Source organism: Rhinatrema bivittatum, chromosome 10 (assembly GCF_901001135.1).
Source record: "Rhinatrema bivittatum chromosome 10, aRhiBiv1.1, whole genome shotgun sequence".
Taxonomy (NCBI): Eukaryota; Metazoa; Chordata; class Amphibia; order Gymnophiona; family Rhinatrematidae; genus Rhinatrema; species Rhinatrema bivittatum.
In genome coordinates, this window is record NC_042624.1 from 35,942,401 (window position 1) to 35,962,975 (window position 20,575).

The 20,575-nt window shown below is 48.0% G+C and overlaps 1 protein-coding gene across 6 annotated transcripts in view; it reads left to right on the plus strand.

The window, feature by feature from the left end:
• Positions 1-20,575, plus strand: part of PTBP2 (polypyrimidine tract binding protein 2) — a 308,274-nt gene that overhangs the window by 87,657 nt on the left and 200,042 nt on the right. Inside the window, exon 1 of one of the 6 annotated variants that reach the window (XM_029618931.1) lies at positions 4,452-4,586. The exons of the other annotated variants lie outside the window; for them this stretch is intronic. The gene's annotated coding sequence lies outside the window, so the exon portion shown is untranslated. Of the gene's footprint in view, positions 1-4,451; positions 4,587-20,575 lie in introns of those variants that run through there. 6 annotated transcript variants of the gene reach the window in all.

Here is a 20,575-nt window from a genome sequence, read left to right on the forward strand (position 1 = left end):
CAATCCACGACTTAATCCTAACCACAGATGCCTCAACACAAGGTTGGGGAGCACACATACTACAATACAAAACACAAGGTCAGTGGACACGAATCGAGAAATTATATCCAATCAATTTGTTGGAGTTCAGAGCCATGAGGTATGTATTGAAGGTCTTCACACATCTACTAAAGGGCCAAACTTAATGATACACAAGAACAATCAGGTAGCAATGTTCTACATAAAAAAGCAAGGAGGGTCAGATTCCTGGACCCTTTGCAGGGAAACCGTGTGGATCTGGGACTGGGCCCTCCAAAATTCAATATTGCTAAGCAACCTATCTCCCAGGTGTGGTCAATACGTTTGCGGATAGTCTCAGCAGAATTTTTCACCCTCATGAATGGTCGCTGAACCAAACAGTTGCAGACAAGATATTCCTTCACTGGGGTAACCTTGGATAGACCTTTTTGCAACGGAGCACAATCAGAAAGTTCCACAATTTTGCTCAGTCCACCCCAGCCCCATCAGATACCACAGGATGTTTTCCTGATGTCATGGTCTCACGGTCTTCCTTATGCATTTCCACCAATTCCTCTCATATCAAAGACAGTTCAGAAACTAATACAAGATAGTTCACAAATGATATTCATAGCTCCTGCATGGCCAAGACAACCCTGCTTCGCCTGTCTAGTTCAGTACTCCAAAATGGATCCGTGGCATCTGGGTCAAGATCCAACCCTCCTGACACAGGAGAGAGAAACCTTCCTTCATCCCCTCCATACCTCCCTTCACCTGACGGCATGGATGTTGAACGCGAGATCTTAAAGGATTTCAGTCTCTGACGACATTAAACACATCATCATAGCATCTAGGAAACCCTCAGCAATAAGAAATTACTCCTTCAGATGGAAACTATACATTACCTGGTGCCACTCTCAAAAACGTACCACCCTTTTCTTCAACTCCTACGCAGATACTGACCTGTTTACTTCATCTTTTTAACTCAGGTTTGGCCACCTCCTCAGTGAAAGTACATTTAAGTGCCATAGCAGCTTATCATGAAAAACTAAACTATATTTCCATAGCCTCATATCCTTTGATAACTCGTTTCATGAGTGGTCTTCTCAACCTCCACCCTCATTTTCGTAAACCTTTGATTCTCTGGTACCTAAATATACTCATCACAATTAATGAAACCTCCATTCGAGCCTATACAATCTTCTCATTTAAAATACTTAACTTGGAAAGTAGTTTTTCTGGTCGCATAACCTTAGCTTGCAGAGTGAGTGAACTCCAAGCTTTAGTTCACTACTCCCCTTATCTACAATTTTTTCATGATAAAGTTGTTCTGAGAACTCATCCAAAGTTTCTATCTAAAGTTTCAGCTTTCCATATCAATCAGAGCATTACACTACCAATATTTTTCCATAAACCACATGCTAACAAAAGGGAGTCTTAGCTCCATACTCTAGACTGCAAAAGAGTACTAGTGTATTATAAGCAAAGAACTCGGAGTTTTCGCAAATCTTCGCAATTATTTTTATCCTTCAACCCCAACTCATTAGGGATTGCAGTCTCGAAAAGGACAATATCTAACTGGATCTCGAACTGTAGTCAGTTCTGCCATAGTTCATTACAGACTCCTTTATCCAGCTCAGTTTCAGCACACCAACTCCGGGGTGCAAGGTGGGGGGGGGGGGCATTTGGCGAGATGGATTCATTTATGAAAATGAGGTCCAATGGGTGGGTTTATTTATAATTTGCTTGGAAATGAGGCCTGGAAAGAGGCCTGGCCTGGAAAGAGGATAGGAGGGCTTCACAGTTGGGAGTAGGTGATGGGGAGTCAACATGGATGTTGAAGTCTCCTAAGATGATGGCTGGGGAGTCCGTGTTGATGTGTTTGGCTATGATTTCGATGAGCGGCGAAGGGTCAGACTCTAGAAGCCCAGGGGGGACGTATATTAGACATATTTGTATCTGATTGGATTTGAATAATCCAATTTCTAGTTTAGTCATTGATTTCAAGGTTTGATGTGATATTCTCAATTCTTTTTTTGCGGCTAACAGTATTCCTCCTCCCTCTTTTTTTAAGTCTGGGTAAGGAGAAGATGTATAGTTGTAGTGGTAGTTGGTTAATTAAGGCAGTATCTGTGTTTTGCAACCAGGTTTCAGTGATTGCACAGATATCTGGTTGGGTGTCCAGGAGGTAGTCATTGAGGATGTGTGATTTTTTTTTGTAAGGGATTGAGAGTTGAGAAGCATTGAGGTGATTAGGGAGAGGCCCAGGAATTGTTAGAGGCGAGGTCATGATGGGAATCAATGATCTCTTTGAGCGTTGATGATTGAGAGTGGGTGGTTTACCTCTGTTAAGGAATGGGTGAGAGATAATAGGGATGGGAAACGCTTGTATCATAGTGACTTTTGATAAAGGAGTGATCCCTGTGAGGGTGGGGACAATGCTGACGAGTGCTGGAGGATGCTTTCTGAGGGCTGGAGGATGGTTGATGGTTGCTAGAGGATGATTGATGAGGTCTGGAAGAGTGCTGGAGGCTGCTAGATGGGGTTAGGATGAATGCTGAAGGATGATTGAGGTCTGGATGAGTGCTGAAGGATGCTTGATGAGGTCTGGATGAGTGCTGGAGGATGCTTGATGAGGTTAAGATGAGTGCTGAAGGAAGGTTGAGTGCTTGAGTGCTGGAGGATGTTTGCTACAGTTTGGAAGAGTGCTGGAGATGGATGTTTGATGAGGTTAAAATGGTTGATGGGGGAAGATTGATGAGGTCTGGATGAGTGCTGGAAGCTGCTGGGTGAGATCAAGGTGATTGCTGGGTGAAGTCAGGAGAGATCTGCGGTGCGGTTGTATTGAAGTGAATGTTGGAAGAGGCTGGATGAATGCTGGAGGAAAGCTTTTGTAGGAGAGCTTGGGTTAGGTGTGGGTGGAATTCCAGTAGATGTCAGAGTGGGTGACTTCTACTTCTATGTTCAGGGGCGCACCCCTTTGTCGCGCGACGCCTGGTGCCGTCCCAGCCCAAGTCCCCTCTGAAGGGGACTTGGACTTAATTCCCCTTGTGTTGGACCAACATTGGGTTGTGCTATTAGGTCATAAGGACTGTTACCTCTAAGAACAGTCTTAAAGAACCAAAACTTAATCTTATCTGAATGCATTTTCTCGAGTGTCCAACCAAAACTGGCTGAGGTCTGCTGGGACACTAAGGCCATCAAAGTTGTTGACCCTCTTAAAAAAAAAAAAAAAAAAAATGACATCCTGCTTCAAATGTCTGTTTGTAATAGGTTTTAATGATATCTTTGCTTTTTTTTTTTAATTCTTTATCATCGTTTCAATTAATACAAAGAAAATTTGCATAGAATCACAAGAGGTGTAATATATTATTCTTCTCATGAAATTCTCTAAATCATGATTTACAATAACAGGAAACATAACAATTTTACAGTCTCTCTACTTCGTAGGGAACTTGGGAGGAACAGAAATAAAGGAGAACATAAGAATATATTAGCAAGTAAGGCTAGGTTACACATCATGTACATTTATAGGATCCTGCTCTGTAGGGTGCAGGTCATGCTCTCGTGCCTCTAGGAAGGCCTGAAGTTGTTCCGGACTGAAGAAAACATATGTGTTCCCTAAAAGTTTTACAACACACCTGCAGGGGTACCGTAATACATAGGTTCCCCCAAGTGCTAAAACTTTAGGACGCATTGAAATAAATTTTTTCCTTCACATCTGCGTTGGTTTTGCTAGATCTGGAAAGATACGGACCTGACCTCCCAAGAAGGAAACATTCAGATTTTTTAAATAATTCTTCATTATTAATCCGATATCATTTTCTGAATAAAAGGTCACAAAAAGAGCAGACCTCGCTATAATTTCAACAGCAGATGTCTCTAGGAAATCAGACAGATTTTCCATGTCTATCCGTATATCAGGCACTATTGAGGTACTCCTTTGTCTTAGGAAGAATATTTTTTTAACAGGGGGAACCTGATCAAGAGGAATCTTTAATATCTCAGTAACAAACTTTTTAAAAGTCTGCAAAGGCAACTCTCCCATGACTTTAGGGAAGTTTAAGAGCCTTAAATTTAAGTGTCTCAAATAGTTCTCTACTGACTCCAATCTTCTCAGAGATGATAGTCTCTCACTCACAGAAACCACACTTAAATCTTGTAGTTTTTTCACATCAACCTTTGTAGAACTTTTCCTTGATTCGTTTGGTCAGTCTCAATCTTATTCATTCTTTTAGAAACTTCCTCCAGTCTGTAGGCCTGTCCATCGAGCTTCATGGCATTCCCTGCTACCAAGTCCCAAAGGGCATCGAGCGTAACAACCGCCGGTTTTGAAATTCTCTGTGGGTTAAACGGGGCAGTCAGCTCAGTTAATCTCTCTCCACTGACTTCACTCTCCACCACTCTCACAGCTTCGGCGGAGGAAGGAGGAGAAACAGCCCCCCCCCCTGCAACAACTCTGGGCTTGCCTCCCAACTGAGCATGCCCAAGGGGGTTTCCCGACGGCGTCTCAGCAGGCACAGGCTGCAGCAGTAGAGCTGCTTGAATCGGCGTCTTAGGATCCGGAGGCGTCAGCGATAATTCCCCTGGTGAGTATGGGGCTCCTTTCCCTTCCTCACCAATGGGGGTAGACGTCCTCGCTCCTGATGTTGCGGTCGCGTATTGATAAATTAACCGTTGCCCCTCGAGATTCTCCGGGGTGGGAGGAAAAATCCGGATTCTCCCCTTTCTCTTATGGGGCATTGTTATTCAAGAAAACAGAGTCGCAGGAAACTTTAAAAGACGGAGGCTACGGAGCTAATCAGTATGCGACTGCTCCCGCGGCCATCTTGGTTCCTCCTATCTTTGCTTTTTTATTTATTTTTTTTTAAAGGGAAACTGGATTGGATTGTGATGAGTAAACGTCAGGTTCTGCTCCCCAGGCAGGAGTGGGGGCATAAAGGAAAAAACACTTTGAGCCAGGAGTTCAGGATCAAAGCAGGGTCAGTGGAAGTGTACCTAGAGGTTTCTTTTGGAGAAGGGGGTGATAGGATAAAAAATGCATTTAGTAGGCCTCGAACCGGGGTTTACTTGCTTGAAGATTGTTGCCCTGCTAATGATGTCATAATGTGAGTTAAATTGAGGTAGCTACAGACTGTTAGTCTTGGTCATAGCAGTGCCTTTGAGGATCCAAATTGATCTTTGATGGTCTCAAGCAAGAGCTGCTGGGAAAGGCCCAGTGTTTGGGCACTCGGTGGCTGAGGGATTAATGATGGAGCTGGATTCTGAGCTGGAATACTGGTGAAGCATGAGTAATGTACTGTTGGACTGAGTCTAGCATAAATTGTAAATCTGTGTCCTTTCAATATTTATTTATTTATTTGTTGAGTTTTATATACCATCATTCAGTAAAGCCATCATAACGGTTTACAAAAACTGTTACCAAAAAATACCCTTGCATTGAAGTATAGAGGAGAACTGGGGGGGGGGGGGGGGAGAGATGGTTTGATAGGCCCCCTAACTTGACAGCTCCCCAAATCAACTTTCAAAGAGGAATATTCATGCTCTTCAAACCCAGAACCTATTGGCTTTGGAAGTCTTCCTCTTTCAGGCCAAAGTAGTCCAACATATATCAATGCTGCGAAGAAAGTGGGGTTTTTTATCAGGTGTATTCTGGATTTCAAGATAACCATGATATTATCCTCCAGTTATTAGATTTGATGGTACTGATTAAGAAATATATGGTTTTGTAGTTTTTGGTTTTTTTTTTTCTTATATTCTGCCTTTTGGCACTTCATAGAAGATTACAGTCAGGTGGTGTGCTATCCCCATACAGATTACAATCTAAGGGCTTGATTGACTAAAGCTTTTCTCCCATTTTGTGTCTATGGGGGAAATAAAAGTTAATAAATCAGGCCCTAAACTTGTACCTGAGGCAGTGCTCAAGGTCAAAAGGAATGGGAGTGGGATTTGAATCCTCGCTTCCCTGGTTCGCAGCCCATTGCTCTAACCACTGGGCTACTCCTTCACTCTATTCACTTGTTGAAATGCATGGCTGTATGTATATATATATGGCGCTGTCTGGTTAACATCATTGAGGGGCATCCTTCCACCAATTGGTGCCATTTTGAAGAGGACTTGGGACAGAAAAAGGCCTCGAGAGACCAGGGTCAGGATCACTGGCCGGGGCCTGGGGCTCGACCCGGCAACAATAGGACCCAGCCTTGGCAACTTTTAAAGAGAGTAATTTATGCTTTCCCTTTTGAGAGTTGGTATAAAATCCATGGATTGAAATACTTGCATTATTGATAACTCTGCAGACTGTTTTGAAAATTGCCCCAACGTGATTTTATTGGGACTTGGCTTTCTGGGTTATTGCAGTTTAATGAATAACCCCTGAATACCAAATTTTATGATTTTCACATTTAAGTTTTGTGCAATATTCTGGTTTAATATAAGGTAAAGAAAATCACCATATTATTTCATTTAATTGCTTATTTCAATGTCACTGCTTTTTGTCCTAGGACAAGCAGGATGATAGTCCTTTCACATGGGTGACATCATCGGATGGAGCCTGGCACGGAAAACTTATGTCAAAGTTTCTGGAATTTTGACTAAGCACACTGAGCATGCACTATACCATGCATTCACACGGAGTCCCTCTTCAGTCTTTTTTTTTTTTTTTTCTTTCTTTCCCACGGAGCTTTCACCTTGCAGTTAAGTGAGTTCTTGGCTTTTTCCTTGAAAATTGCCTTTGGAAAACGTTTCACCTGTTTTCGTTTTTTTTTTTTTCACGTTTTTATCGATGCTGGGGCCCTCTTGGCTCCTCCCCGTGGGTTCCTTAGTCAGATTTTTTGACATTTTCTGTAAGTTTCTTTTTGCTTTCATTCCTGCCCCCCTGTGGCGGTGCTGCCTCTGTGCCCACCGGCTTCGACTGCCCGCTGTCACTGCTCACATTTTACTGCCCTTTTCATTCGTCATGGCCTCGTCTGGTTTTCGTCGATGCCCCCATTGTCCGAGGACAATGTCCATCACGGACCCCCACGAGGTATGTCCTCTGCCTGGAGTCATAGCATGATGTCTGGGGTTGCTGCATGTATGCCCACATGACCCTATGGGATGTCGCGCTCAACTCAATATGATGGAGAAACTGTTCAAGTCGAAATGCCTGAGCCATCGACGTCTGCATTGGCGGCATCTGCACTAATGGACACTGCACCATTGACATCGGCAGGGCCTTTGGTTCTGTCAATGCCACTGGAGGATAGGGTCGCTGAAGACCACCCCCTGTTAGTTTCTTCCAGGTCGAGGACGTTGGGTTCATCTTCATTGACTTCTGCACCAGAGAAAGACCAGGCCAAGCACCAAGGGAAACTGATGAAGCGTCGGCACCAGTCGCCTTTGCACGGTGCTGGGCTCAGGGAGGCGCCAGCTCATGCCATGATGTCCTCGAAGCGAACACACGACGAGGAGTGCCAATCCTCTATTGATGCCGGGGTTCACGACGGTCTCCACCAGTCCTGGTGCCAGTCACCGATCTTCCTCGGGGATTTGAGGAAGATCTAGTCACCCCTCCTGCCTCCCAGTTGGTGTTGGTATCTGCAGCTTTCGAGGAGGAGCTGGAGCAGCGAGTCCAGCTGGCAGTGAAATAAATGCTGCAGGGCATCGGACCTATGGCACAGACTGTACTGATGCCAGCACTATCCATTCTGGAACCGCTGGAGTGGCTCAGTGTACTCATTGGTGGTTTTCCAGGATACCATAGATGCCTGGCGGGGCACAGATGCTTCCCGTGACTGCTATGGTGGTCGTTGCCGGTTCTTCTGAGGAGGAAACTCCACCGAGGCTGGCAGGGATATTGGGGCCTCTAGCCCCCTGTCCAGCTTTGCCAGCACTGCTGCTACCGGTGCCTATGCCTCTGGATGAAGGCCGAGCACCTAGGGCCCCATCTCTTGTGGACTACAGTGAGGATGAGGCTCCATTTGACCCCTGGGAGTTGACACTGCAGATTCTTCATCCGAGGACTCGGAAGGTCTCCCCTCAGAGCCATATCCTTCAGAAGAATGACTGAAGTCTCCACCAGAGGACTTAATCTTTGCAGGTTTTGTGCAGGTGATGGCTGAGGCCATCCCCTTTCAATTATTGAAGGAGGAGGATGCCAGGAACAAAATGCTGGAAATCCTCCAGTTCGTGGAGGCTCCCAAAGAGGTCCTGGTGCATGAGATCATTAAGGAGTTGCTGCTGAGGATATGGGAAACATCCCCACATAGTACCTCCCGTGAACAGGAAGGCGGATTGTTTGCCTCATCCAGAAGGCTACTGGATTCGATAAGTATCAGCTGCTACACCAATTGGTAGTAATCAAATCCGTCCTCAAGAGGGCCAAGAGCTCTGACCCACATCTTGGGAACCCCCGTGGAAGGATTGCAGGGCGATGGACGCTTTTGGGAGGAAAGTATTCTAGAGAGTCATGCTCATTGCCCGCATCACCTCTGGAAGCAGATACAAGAGGTGGCCAAGCAACAGGATACTCTAATGCCACTTGTGCATAAGGTCCTGGAGTGCAGAAAACACTAGGTTCGTACAACCTACAATGTAAATGGAATTGAGTCTCTGTAGCAGGAATCGGCGCCCGCAAAATGTCATGGCTGCGGGTCTCAGATGTCTGACCTAAGGTACAGGAAAGAGTCACTGACTCGCTGAGAGAGTCTCTTCGGAGATAAGTTGAGGGATGCGGTAGCCCAGTTGCAGGACCACTATGAGCCCCTCCAACAACTCTCTGCCAGCACTTCAGACCCGTCCACCTCAGCCAGGAGGATGGTGAGACAGGGTCAGAGGAAGTCTTTCTATTGTCAGAGGGAAGTACTATCCTCCAGCCCCTCGCTCCTGTTCGCAGCATTGAGCTCCCATGGCTGTCCCAGGATGGGGTATTGACTGAATCAGAGGGAACATAAGCCAGTCATCTGCTCCTGGGATGGATTCCTCTGTTGGGGACAGGCTGCAATTCTTCACGGATCAGTGGCCCCAGTATAACCTTGGACCAGTGGGTTCTGGCCATTGACCATCAAGGGTACCAATTAAATGTATTGGGTGTCCCTCCAAATTGCCTTCTGTGCCCGTTTTGGGAGCCAGTAGTGCAACAGGAGTTACTGATAAGGAAACTCTCCGCCCTCTTAACGGCCAGAGCGGTTGAATCTGTCCCACCAACGCAGAGAGGGCAGGGATTCTACTCCAAGTACTCCCTGATTCCGAAGAGAACAGGAGGACTCTGTCCCATCTTAGACTCGAGGGCCTTGAACAAGTTTCTAAAAAGAGTAAAGTTCAAGATGGTTTCCCTCGATACCTTGATTGCCCTCTTAGAAAAAGGGGTATGGCTATACTCCCTCGATTTGAATGACGTGTACACTCAAATCAAGAACTTCCAAGTCCCAGGAAATATCTCAGATTTGTGGTGGGAAAACAGCACTCCCAGTACAGTGTGTTGCCCTTTGGGCTAGTGTCTGTACCACGTGTCTTCACAAAATGCCTGGCCGTGGTGGGGGCACACATCCGCAGACTGGAAGTGCATGTTTTCCCTTATCTGGATGATTGGCTGGTCAAGGGCACATCTCAGGCAGGAGCCGCTCAATCCATGCACTTGACCATTTGGGTGTTGGAGTCACTAGGGTTTGTCATCAACTACCCGAAGTCCCATCTCAGTCCATCACCTCAGTTGGACTTCATAGGAACCCTGCTATACACAGCTCAGGCAAAAACCATCCTGCTGTGATCCAGGGCATTCACATTTGCATCCATAGCAGCAGTGATTTGACAGAGCCAGCAGGTGTCAACTCGGCACATTTGAGGTTTTTGGGCCACAAGGCAGCAAAAGTCCAATGTTAATCCTTTGGAATGATTGCACAAGCGCAGAGTCAGAAGGACCATGAGGTCACAGTGGCACCAGGCCATGCAGAGTCTCTAGGATTACATCCGAAACCCCCAGTCTCTCTGGGACTCTTTGTCCTGGTGGTGGGTACTCTCAGATTTGGAATGGGGAATATCCTTCCAAAGTCCCCCTATCCAAATTGTCCTAAACCACGGATGCAACCACCTTGGAGTGGAGAGCTCATGTAGAGGGGCTCTGCACCCAAGGCCTCTGGTCCGCCCAGGAAACACGTTGTCAAATATATTTCCTGGCACTCAGGTACATGCTGTGGGCTTTCAGAGATTGGCTGGCTGTCTAACAAAGTTGGCCTGATGCAAACAGACAACCAAGTAGCTATGTAGTATGTCAACAAGCAGGGAGGCATTGGGTTGTACCTCCTGTGATAAGCTGTCCGGATCTGGTCCTGGGCCTTGTCCCACTGGATGGTGCTCAGGGCCATGTATATGGCTGGAATGGATAATGTGATAGCGGACAGACTGAATTGTGCCTTTATACCCCATGTGTGGTGTCTGGATCAGGAGGTAGCGAAGAGGATCTTCCGCCTCTTGGGGAGCCCAGTTGTAGATCTGTTTGTGTCTCACTGCAACAGAAAGGTGATTCAACTCTGCTTCCTGTACAGGACAGACTGGGGTTAGATGCAGGGTAACCGTGGCCGAGCTTTACTGTATCGGCCTGTAAGTTTGTACCTGAGGCAACGGAGGGTAAAGTGACTTGCCCAAGGTCACAAGGAGCGGCAGTGGGATTTGAACCCTGGTTTCTCTGGTTCAGAGCTTGCTGCTGTAATCACTAAGCTATTCCTCCACTCCTCCATTACTTATCACAGTAGTTTTGGCCAGTTTTAGCATTCACTATTGGTGATACGGTCTTATTGACTGTAAGGATATTCACACAGAAATAGTTGGTTTTGCACAATAAATCTTTTGTAACCATTTATTTGAATAGATCTATTTTATTTTCATCTACAGTGTTAAAGTATTTCATATAAATGGTGCTTTCATCGTGGTTATGTGCAATCATATTCTTTCCTAGCTTCCATTTAATTTTTTTGCCAGTTTTTAGATATTGAAAAGACTTTTTGAAGATCCGAAAAGTGGAGCATGTTTTAATGATACTGAATGAAAAGGAACAGTTGGTACCTTCAGTTTCATGACTTCATTTCTTCTCACTTTAGTTCCCCTTAACGTCTGACTGATTGTTTACTGGCATGTTTTGTTTTAATTTTCCACTTGCTTGTTTTGCATCTAAATTTCATTTTATATCGGCTGGTATAACTGTTGTATATATGTAACTTCATATTTCCTAGCGTGTAGCCAGATGGACTCAGAACAAATGGGTATAGTGTGCTCGTGCTAGCAGTTGGAGACGGATCTGACGTCAGCACGGGTATATATACCCCCACAGGAAGTGTAGCAACTCAGTAATTTCCGTCTCCAAAGCAGTTTGGAGTGCCTGCACGCTCGCAGAGCGTGTTTTCCAATACTACTTTCTATTTTCTACTTTCTATACTCTACTTACTAAATTTCTACAGGAACACTCCTGCGGTGATACCCTCGGGTCCCTCCCCCAGTTGAGTTTCCCGGGGTGATTTCCGCGATCCCTCGGAGGTTTCAGGCCTCGGTCCGGTGGCCGAATCGCGGCAGGGACCTAGCCCCCGAGCGAGAAGGGCTTGGGCTGGGCTGAGAGGCGCCTCGGTCCCGGCGTGGACCTAGAGGCAGCGGGTGCATTTCCTCAAGTGCGGTGGTGAAGGTATTTCCCCTCTTCCCCCGCAGCCGGAGACCGCCCGGGTTCCAACCGGGAAGCGCCGAGGATCAGGTAAGGCGTACATCTCTTACTTTTCGTCTCCGAGGTACGAGGATCGGCGGCGTTGCCTGTATGCAGCACGCCGTAGAGGTCGCCATTTTGTCGGCCTTGTTCAGGTATTGAGCGCCCATGATAACCGCCTGTATATGATTCAGCGCATATGGTATATCATTGAGCGTATGTTGATGACCGCATACTAATGAGTGCATATTGGATATCATTGAGTGTATGTTGCTGACCGCATACTAATGAGCGCATATTGGATATCATTGAGTGTATGTTGCTGACCGCATACTAATGAGCGCATATTGGATATCATTGAGCGTATATTGCTGACCGCAGATTATTGAGCGCCTGTTGTGTTAAGCACATATTGCTGCCGCATATTATTGAGCGCTTGTATTAAGCGCATATTGCTGCCGCATATTATTGAGCGCATATTGTATTAAGTGCATATTGCTGCCGCATATTGTTGAGCGCCTGTTGTATTAAGCGTATATTGCTGCCGCATATTATTGGGCGCCTGTTCTATTAAGCGCATATTGCTGCCGCATATTGTTGAGCGCCTGTTCTATTAAGCACATATTGCTGCCGCATATTGTTGAGCGCCTGTTGTATTGAGCGCATATTGCTGCCGCATATTATTGAGCGCATATTGTATTCAGCGCATATTCTTCAGCGCTAAATTCGCAAGCCGCGATGGAATATTCGAGTGCCCCAGCGGCGCCTGAAGCGGCGCCACCTGATTCCGGCATAAAAGCTCTCTGCCTCTGCTCAGCATGCCAGCTTAGAGCCACGCACAGCGTGGAGCCAGACTCTCTTTGTGCCCAATGTGAGGAGGCAATGGGAGCCTCGGGCCAGGACCAGTCACAACCGAGATTTGCTGACAGTTCCCCAGGGGCCACCCGGGATCTAGCGGGCAGTCTCGAACAACCTGGAATCCCGGGGGACCTGGTACCCCGACGACTAGAGACCGCTTCCATTTCCTGGGTAGATCTCTTTAAGGGGATTCATGCCTTTGTACAGATGCAATCAGCTTCTCGTCCAGGCCCTGCTGCTGCTGCTCCAGCTGATCCTGCCCCTGGACCTTCGCGCCCTTATCGTGGACGCCCGCCTCCGAGCAGTCCGGTTCAGGCGGACCCTGATGTTTCGGAGGACGAGTCCGAACCCCCTGAGGAGGGGGAACTTCCCTCGGGGATTGAGCCATATCGAACCATGAGGCGGTTCTTTCCCAAGGAAGATCTCTCTGACCTGGTATCTCAGTGCCTGGCGGAGTTGGCTATTACAGGTCCCAGCACTACGGTGCCCTCTACGCAGAACCCTCTGCTGGAAGGTCTTCGTCCTACAGCCCGCCATTTTCCCTTCTTGCAAGCAGCATAGCAACTGATAGATTTGGAATGGGCTGCACCAGCGGCCTCGTTCAAAGGGGGTCGGGCCCTGACAGGCATGTATCCCCTGGAACCGGCAATCAAGGAGATGCTGGCGTGCCCTCAGGTGGACGCCCTGGTTAGCGCTGTGGTCAAGCGCACTACCATTCCAGTTGAAGGGGGGGCGGTCCTCAAGGAGCCTCATGACAGGCGCCTGGACGTCATCCTGAAACAGACCTTTGAGGTGGCAGCTCTATCTTTGCGGATCGCAACCTGCTGCACAGTGGTGACGCGTTCCTGTTTGTCACAGGTCAGGAACAATGCTCCGGCAACAGACATGGAGTCAGCTCTTTCGTTCCTCACGGATGCCGCATCCGACCTAGTCCGTAAGACAGCCAAGGGGGTCTCATCCTCCATAGCTGCCAGGAGGCAGCTCTGGATACGGAATTGGTCAGCCGATGCTCCTTCGAAGACACGCCTCACCAGAATGCCCTTTAGGGGTTATTTCCTGTTCGGCAGCGACCTGGATAAACTGGCCAGCACATGGGGCGCCTCTCCGGTACCTCGATTGCCGGAAGATAGGTTCAAAAGGAACCAGCGTGCCTTTCTGAGGCCCTCTAGAGGTAGAAGCTCCCAACGCTTCACTCCCTATAGGAGTCGCTACCAGGCACCTTGTCCTCAGGCCAGGAACCAGTCCTTTCGGACCAAGCAGCATAAGAGGGGAGCCGGCTCGGGTTCACAGCCCGGCCGCGCCTCCCAATGAGAATCAGCCGATCCATCCGGGGGACGGAGCCATAGGGGGTAGGTTAACCCTCTTCTACCCCAGATGAGTCGAGATTACGTCGGACCAGTGGGTCCTCGCCATCATCCGAGAGGGGTATTATCTGGACTTCCATCACCTCCCTCCGGACAGGTTTGTGGAATCTTCGTGTCCAATACACAAGAAGGCGGCATTGGAAGCTACCCTGGCGAGGCTTTTGTCCTTGAAAGCCATCATCCCAGTACCTGCATGGGAAATGAATTCTGGACACTATTCCATTTATTTCATGGTACCCAAGAAAGAGGGCACTTTCTGGCCCGTGTTGGACCTTAAGTCAGTCAACCGATACTTAAGGGTCCCGAGGTTTCGCATGGAAACTCTGCGCTCAGTCAAGACCGCAGTACAGCCAGGAGAATTCCTCACGGCCTTAGACTTGTCAGAAGCCTACCTGCATATCCCGATCCATCTGGATCATCAGCGCTACCTACGCTTCAAGGTTCTGGGACGCCACTTCCAATTCTGGGCTCTGCCCTTCGGGTTAGCCACGGCGCCGCGGACCTTCACAAAGGTGGTCGTAGTGGTAGCAGCGGCGCTCAGACGGGAAGGAATCCTTGTCCATCCCTACCTAGACGATTGGCTGATCAGGGCGAAATCACGAGAGGAGAGCCATCGGGCAACCGACAGGGTGATCGCCCTTCTGGAAAGCCTGGGATGGGTAGTCAACCTCAACAAGAGTTGCCTACAGCCTTCCCAATCACTGGAATGCCTGGGAGTCCAGTTCGACACCCAGGCAGACAAAGTCAGTCTAACTACCAAGAGAAGGTTAAAACTTCAGACGCGTCTCCGGTCCTTGATGGGAGCCAGCCGGCCCATAGCTTGGGATTATCTGCAGGTTCTCGGCCTCATGGCATCCACCCTGGAAGTGGTACCCTGGGCAAGGGCCCATATGAGACCTCTACAACACTCCCTGCTTTCTCGCTGGAGCCCCCGCTTCCGGAATTATTCCGTGCATCTACCTCTGCCAGCCAGAGTGCGGACCCAGTTACGGTGGTGGTTGCAGTCCAACCACACGAGCAGGGGGTCGAAGATGTCCTCCCCCATGTGGATTCTGCTCACCACAGATGCCAGCCTGAGCGGATGGGGAGCACACTGCGAAGAACTCACTGCACAAGGGCGGTGGAACAGAGAAGAGTCAGGGTGGAACATCAACCGTCTAGAGGCACAGGCAGTTCGGTTAGCCTGCCTGCGATTTGCTCACAGACTGCGGAATCGGGCAGTCAGAGTGATGTCCTACAACGCCACCACGGTGGCATACATCAACCGTCAGGGCGGAACCAGAAGCCGACAGGTGTCCCTAGAGATAGCCCCGCTGATGGCTTGGGCAGAGGCGAATCTTCAGGACATCTCCGCCGTCCACATTGCCGGGAAGGACAACACCACGGCAGACTTCCTCAGCAGAGAAAGCTTAAATCCGGGGGAATGGCAGCTGTCGCCCACAGCCTTCCAGATGATTGTGGATCACTGGGGGATTCCGGACATGGACTTACTGGCGGACAGGTCCAATGCTCAAGTATCCAGATACTTCAGCCGCAAGCGAGATCCGTTCTCTCACGGGATCGACGCCCTGGTTCAGCCATGGCCTCCAGGGACCCTGCTTATACGCCTTTCCTCCGTGGCCCTTGCTGGGCACCCTTATCCAGAAGATTCAGAAGCACCAGGGCCTAGTTCTTCTAGTGGCGCCAGACTGGCCAAGAAAGACCCTGGTACGCGGACATGAGAAGACTGCTGGCAGGGGAGCCTCTTCCCCTGCCTCCTCTCAGGGACCTGCTACGTCAAGGTCCCAGCCTCCACGAGGATCCGGCTCAATTCTCTCTTACGGTCTGGCCATTGAGAGGGCTAGACTGAAGAAAAGAGGTTACTCGGAGCCAGTGTTAGATACTCTCCTCCGCGCTCGCAAGTTTTCCACATCCCTCACCTACGTAAGGATCTGGAGAGTATTTGAAGCCTGGTGCGACACTCATGGCACCAATCCACATGCGACCACAATCCCTATTGTTTTGGATTTCCTGCAGGATGGACTTCAGAAGGGTCTCTCCCTCAGCTCCATCAAGGTTCAGGTGGCGGCGCTGTCTTGCTACGGTCCCAGGAGGGACGGCAAGACCATTGCCACGCACCCAGATGTTTCTCGCTTCCTGAAAGGAGTCAAGCACATTCGTCCGCCACTGAAGTGGCCAGTGCCCCTGTGGAACCTCAACCTTGTCTTAGATTTCCTCGCGGGATCCACCTTCAGACCCCTTCGGGGCCTGTCTCTCCGTTCTCTAACTTTGAAGATGGTGTTCTTGCTGGCGGTGTGTTCAGCACGCTGCATCTCAGAGCTACAAGCACTGTCCTGCCGTGATCCCTTTCTCAGAATCACTCCTGAGGCTATCCATCTTCGCACGGTTCCCTCCTTTCTACCTAAAGTGGTCTCACAATTTCACCTCAACCAAACCATATCCTTGCCTACCACAGCGGGTTTGAAGAAATCAGAAGAAGGGCGTTTACTACGCCATCTCGACATCGGCAGATTGCTGCCCAGATATCTGGAAATGACAGAAGAAGTACGAAAGACGGACCATCTGTTTGTCCTGCACAGCGGGAAGAAACAAGGAGAAGCGGCCTCTCGGCCCACCATCGCCCGCTGGATTAAAGAAGTTATCAGAGCAGCTAACGTAGAGGCCGGGAAGTCACCGCCTCTACAAGTCAAGGCTCATTCTACCAGAGCCCAAGCAGCATCTTGGGCAGAATCCAGGATGCTGTCGCCTGCAGAAATATGTAAAGCGGCGACATGGTCTTCCCTCCATACCTTCTCCAGGTTCTACCGTCTGGATGTCCAGGCCAGGGAGGACACAGCATTTGCGGGGGCGGTCCTCAGGCAGCCTCCCGCCCAGGCTGGGAGTAAAGCTTTTGTACATCCCATTTGTTCTGAGTCCATCTGGCTACACGCTAGGAAATGTTGAGATTACTTACCTGATAATCTCCTTTTCCTTAGTGTAGACAGATGGACTCAGCATCCCGCCCGGCTGCCGGTATACATGGGTTTCACCGATTCCAGGTAAGCCATGTCATTTTTGCTTACATAAGAGCGTCCCGTTTGCCAGGTGCCGACGCCTTCCGGTTGGGACTGCTGGTGGTCTCCAGCGCCTATCAATCGGTAAGGGGAATCCTGTTTCACTATTTCATTGATCGTCAGTACACATACATCCATAACAGCTTTTGCAAGGAAGATTACTGAGTTGCTACACTTCCTGTGGGGGTATATATACCCGTGCTGACGTCAGATCCATCTCCAACTGCTAGCACGAGCACACTATACCCATTTGTTCTGAGTCCATCTGTCTACACTAAGGAAAAGGAGATTATCAGGTAAGTAATCTCAACATTTATATGCAGTATATCATACTATATGTTCAGGTTCAAGAGACAAATCTTTGAGAAAAATTTAAGTAAAACTCTTAATATGTTACTAAGTATATACAAGTTTCACACTTCTATTAGGTTTCAAGATTTTTTGGTGTCTATAGAAAGAAAACATTTCAAGTTAAACAATGCTTTATTGGCATGGCAGCAGAGGACAGTTGGAGGTACTACTGCTTCTGCTACCTCTTCCCCTGTTCTTATCAGTCACCCTTTCAAACAGCTGTCCCCGAAATATTGGTCAGGCAGCTAGTAAAAAGCGTAGACTAGTCGTCTTAGCTCTTAAAAATTATATTTATTAAGGAGATAAAGGATGAAACAATAATGATAAATTCAAAAAGATGAACCAGGTATGTATAATCCAAAATGCCCGACTCTGGCCGAGTTTCGCCTACAGTACGGGATGCATCAGGGGTTTTGGATATTTGTACAGCTATCTTTGTTCAAACAGTATGAATTATTTAATTATATGGTCTTTGTGGCAGCGTGCATGCGTGCCTCAAAATATGTTTTCCTGTCAATAGCAGGGCTGAATTAGCCATGCTGTCTGGGAGCGTCTCGCGATCGGTCAGTAGGTGGAGTTTTCTCAGTTAGTACAGAGTTTTGAACTCTGTATGGCTGCGCGGTGAGCTTCCCGCGCGATTGCCTTGTTACCTCAGTCTCTTTTTTTCCGCGAGCAGTCTGCACGCGGGATTTTTCTCCTAGTCTCTGAAGAGATTTTTTTCTCAAATTTTGTTTTTTCTTCAACTCTTTTAGGCAGTGATGGCTCGTAAGCCATCCGGATTTAAGTACTGCCAGTGCGGTATAATTATGTCCATTACAGATGGACATAATTACTGCTACATTTGCCTGGGACCGGAACACGACAAGTCTCATGCCGGGACTGTGCTCGTATGTCTCCCAGAGCCCAAAAGAAGCGCGCAGAAAAAACTGCGCGCCTAAAGGTATTGTCAACACAGTCTTTGCCGGGACCGTCGAAGAGACCGAAAAAGACTCAGTCTAAAAGGTCTGCGTCGCTAGGGGGTACCTCGGCCAGGTCGGTCAATCCACCAAGGCCAGTGAAGGGAGTGGAGGCCGCAACTCCTCTTTCATAGAAATCCCCTCATGAGCTGCGTATTTTTCAGTTTACTGAACCCGCTTGATCCCGCTCATTGACATCGAAGAAGTTATGTCATAAAAGATCAAATCGGCCGAAGCTGGATGGTGCGTCGGTGCCAGGATGCGCACACGGCGCTTCGGTGTTTAGCCCGGCGCATAACTCATCGGTGCACGATGTATCGGCGTGCGGCTACGCGCACACAACATATCGGCGCACACAACATATCGGCGCACAAAGGCGCATCTAAGCATACAGCGTCTATGCCACGCGACGCAACGGAGCATTATGACTTAAAACATGCAAAGCTATCGATTCAACCTCAAATTCAGACGCACGAGGCACCAGTCTTGACGCAGCCTATACTGCTAAGTCAGGAATCTCTTAAAAAGTCACAAAAACGAAACATCTAACATCTTCAAAACCTAGTGACACAGATTCTGACCAGCATCTGGAACTAGTCTCTCTCCATGACTCCGACACCTTTAGCGAAGATTCTGATTCTCATTGGTCTTCCCTTAGTAGACCACAGTGCCCTACTCAAGACTTGCTCATAGCAGCAGTGCCTCCAGGACCTGCACAACCTCTCGCATCTAAAGCGATGTTACAGATTTCGCAGGCATTAAATACTTTTCTTCAAGATCCTAAACACGGTACATCCTCAGCCTTCACTGGTGCCTTCTCAGCCTTCACCAACTCCACTCCTTCCCTCTCAACCGTCGGCACCATCTCCAATTGCTGATCGACCGGACTCTCCAGACTCGCCATGGCCATCGTCCCCTGGCTCATTTACAGGTTTTCCAACTGACCCTCCAGAAGGTTTCCCGAAACCTTATTCGCCTCCCGAAGGCTTGTCCTACGTAAAGTTCATCGAGAAAGTAGGCTCTCTTTTCAGTATTGAGACGGGAAAGATTCCTGATCCTAGGACGGAGGTTCTTGGCATACTGAAAATATTTGAAATGCCTCCAGAGCCAACAGCTCTATCACCACATACAGTACTGGATACAGTCCTTCGTAAAATGTGGAAGAAACCTTTTACCACCACAGCTACATCAAGGAAAACGGATTTCAAGTACCGTATGTGTCATTTAACAATTTACGATTTCACACAATTACCACACGACTCAGTAGTAGTGGAATCTGCACTATCAAAGGCAAAAAGGTCAAAACTTCATGGCAATTCACCTCCAGGGAAGGACCATAAGTCCATGAATGACTTCGGCCGTAAAGTATACCATTCATTCATGCTAGCAACAAAAATTCAACACTATCAGTTTTACGTAATCCAGTATTTATTTGAATTTCTTTAGAGATTACGTCCCATATGTTTAGCCTCTGATAAAAATCTTCCACAGCCATTTACAGACATGGAGGAAGGAATTCACCATCTACTTCTGTCAGTGTATGAGTCGTTTGAGTCCTTCCGCAAGATCTTCGGCTACAGCTATAGCAGCAAGACAAATGGCATGGTTGAGAGCGAGCACCATAAGAACATAAGAAATTGCCATGCTGGGTCAGACCAAGGGTCCATCATGCCCAGCATCCTGTTTCCAACAGAGGCCAAACCAGGCCACAAGAACCTGGCAATTACCCAAACACTAAGAAGATCCCATGCTACTGCTGCAATTAATAGCAGTGGCTATTCCCTAAGTAAATTTGATTAATAGCCGTTAATGGACTTCTCCTCCAAGAACTTATCCATACCTTTTTTGAACCCTGCTACACTAACTGCACTAACCACATCCTCTGGCAACAAATTCCAGAGCTTTAATGTGCGTTGAGTGAAAAAGAAGTTTCTCCGATTAGTCTTAAATGTGCTACTTGCTAACTTCATGGAATGCCCCCTAGTCCTTCTATTATTCGAAATTGTAAATAACCGATTCACATCTACTTGTTCAAGACCTCTCATGATCTTAAAGACCTCTATCATATCCCACCTCAGCTGTCTCTTCTCCAAGCTGAACAGCCCTAACCTCTTCAGCCTTTCCTCATAGGGGAGCTGTTCCATCCCCTTTATCATTTTGGTTGACCTTCTCTGTACCTTCTCCATCGCAAATATATCTTTTTTGAGATGCGGCAACCAGAATTGTACACAGTATTCCAGGTGTGGTCTCACCATGGAGTGATATAGAGGCACTATGGCATTTTCCGTTGTATTAACCATTCCCTTCCTAATAATTCCTAACATTCTGTTT